Here is a 2,612-nt window from a genome sequence, read left to right as displayed (position 1 = left end):
GGGGCCTTTTCAGAAGAGCTGGGTAAAGAGTGTACCATTTGTCAAAGCAGTGTTTTAATTGAAAAGCCCCTATAGAGTGAAGCTCTATAGGGGAAGTTGATGTTAAATTTAGTACACTAAAACTCCACTTTGATGCACAAGTCACTTGTTACTTTAATACACTTGTAAATTTGCAGTTTTCCCCAGGTCCCACTGATTCATATTGTTATGTCGTATGTGAGGTAGGCCCATACTCAGATTACTGCTGACATTTCCTCCCTATCTCCACCTCTGTTTTGTTAATGGCACAACGTTCATGCTGGTAGTATAATTACTGACATTAGAGCGAGCCAAGAAAGACTCTGCAGGATGCTAACCCCACGAAGCCACAACTGCTGTTTGGCATTCAAGAGTAAAAGGTGCACCAGTGTTTCCCTGCCTTGGTCTATGTACACTAAAGGAATGCTAGTGTATTCATACAGGTCCCTTGCCCCCCCCACTTCTCCCAACAAACACACCTGAGGGAACCCCTCCAAGTCAAAACAATTAGCATCCTCCTTGCCTGTGGAGTTAAATTCTCAGTGCAAACAAATGCATCCGACTGACAGGCAGCTTAGGCAAATGGCTTGTTTGGGGAGCGGGCTCAGTCTCTTTGGGCTTACAGAAAGGCTGAGTGAGTTTCAGCTGGGAGCGATTGCATTACAGAACAGCGTGAGAAAGAGAAGCACCTGTATATATCTCACCTGAAATCAAAGAGGATATCTCGTTGAGAATAGGATTTAGAATTTCCAGCACAATAGGTTTATACGCCCCAGGTGGGACGTTAAGAGATGCATAGGGTGACGTATAATGCAGTGGAAATTTAGTACAATTGAATGGAAGTGTCACCAGTTTCGTGACGCTGAAAGGTGCTGGAATTGAATCAGTGTTTGATAAATGGATGTAACAATAACTGCTATAAAAATAAGAATAAGTGGTCATTATTGGATGTGTATGTAAAGGTGATCATGTGCATTTTCCAAAAGATCTTGCAGACAGCACCATCATCATGCAGTTCATGACTCCTGCGTAACATGTTGTAGCTAGTCCAGAGCAGTGTTACTTTTTAAAAAGTAATGGGATACTTGCTTATTTATTCCTTCTGTAGAAATGCATCGAAACATGTTCTGGAAATGTTGTAGAAAGTTATTTGTTACACTGCTTGTTATAGTACAACATTGTCTGAGAGTGTCATGTAATTGACAGTTAGCAATAACAGCACAAATATTTATCTTAATAAGAAGGACATCCACAGGACGCAGTATTCAATTCTTACCACCAAGCCAATGGAAAAGTTGATGAAAGCCAGTCAGGACAGAGAAAAATGTTGTGGCAGCAGCAGTTTTACTGTAGAAGATGAGCACATTCTCTCTGTGAGGCTACAAGCTAGCTCATCTCTGCTTTAGTTAACTGCTGACAAGCTTTGGCCCTTGTATGTAGTTGGCACGCAGTCAGCTTCAGCATCACTCTGTGTCTGGGGGTCTCTTGCTGCTGGCTTGGGTTTAGCGTCTTGCCTTTGAACGTTCTTGGAGAGATTCGCTGTTATGTTCACAGCAGCGGATAGTTGTTTCTGGCCTGGATGGAGTTTGCACTTTGCTGTCAGTGAGTCTTGTGCTTTAATTCAATAAATTTACAGTAATGTAACCACTCTTCCAGCGTCGCGAACCATATGAACTGTGTTCAAGCAATTGTTGCACAATCATGCATTAAAAAAGGACATTTGATTTCTTTTTTTTCCTCTTTGGCCAAAATGCAGTTAGCCAAAGACCTCATGAAAGTAGATATTTCTTTGTTTAGTAATTGTAATCTGATTACCAAAGTAAGGTAATCCTAGGTAATATAGTACTACATTACTGAAAAATGTAATGTGATTATGTGCCTCTGTTAAACAGGGTGTAATCAGAGTGTGAAGCCATAATTCGTAACACTAGCCCTGACTCTTACAGTTATTGGTTACTGTATCCTATCCAATGGCTATGCACTCACCTCATAGACTGTATATAAAAGTTTTTGGGTTCAGTTACTTAAAGTTGAAGAGATTACATGAAATTTTGCAAATTATGTTCCCCATCAGACTCATTATTTGCTAGCTTGTGAGTGAGTGTGCAGTGGTCCTTGCTTTTTTAGAGCCATTGCTCACTCACATCTAGTGTCAAAACACCAAGATGGGCCAAGGTGGGTTTTAAGTAAGCAGTGGATGTGCTTGCTTTGCCAAGTGCATACACTAAACTGGAAATAGTACAGAGAAGATTAGCATGGTCCATGTGCAAGGATGACACGTAAAATCGTGACACGTTTACAAATTTAGGGGTGGCTGTGGCTCAAGAGGAAGACCAGGTTGTCGACTAATTAGAAGGTTGGCAGTTTGATCCCTACCTCCTCTAGTCTGTATGTTGAAGCATCCTTGGGCAAGATTCTGAACTCTGGACTGCCCCTGATACCAGTGTTGCCAACTCCTCAGTAAGGAAAATCGCTATTGGTTGTCCTAAAAGTCGCTAGAAGTCGCCAAATGATGTCATCGCCTAATTTGCATAATTGGTCATGCTAATTTAATTGTAACCTAAGATAAGATAAGATAAGATTAAGATAACCTT

The 2,612-nt window shown here is 41.1% G+C and overlaps 1 non-coding gene across 1 annotated transcript; it reads left to right on the top strand.

Moving 5' to 3' along the window:
- The first annotated feature begins 2,217 nt into the window (after positions 1-2,217).
- Positions 2,218-2,325, top strand: LOC147313626 (U6 spliceosomal RNA). Its single transcript, XR_015125228.1, has one exon. It is a non-coding gene; the product is annotated as a U6 spliceosomal RNA (small nuclear RNA).
- Positions 2,326-2,612: the final 287 nt, after the last annotated feature.

Source organism: Aulonocara sp. 'chitande type north' Nkhata Bay, linkage group LG15 (assembly GCF_057382095.1).
Source record: "Aulonocara sp. 'chitande type north' Nkhata Bay isolate Kocher_YH1m ecotype deep benthic linkage group LG15, A_spYH_male_GT1.1, whole genome shotgun sequence".
NCBI lineage: Eukaryota > Metazoa > Chordata > Actinopteri > Cichliformes > Cichlidae > Aulonocara > Aulonocara sp. 'chitande type north' Nkhata Bay.
The sequence above is the reverse complement of the archived record's forward strand: the minus strand, read 5'-3'. Positions and strand labels throughout refer to the sequence as shown.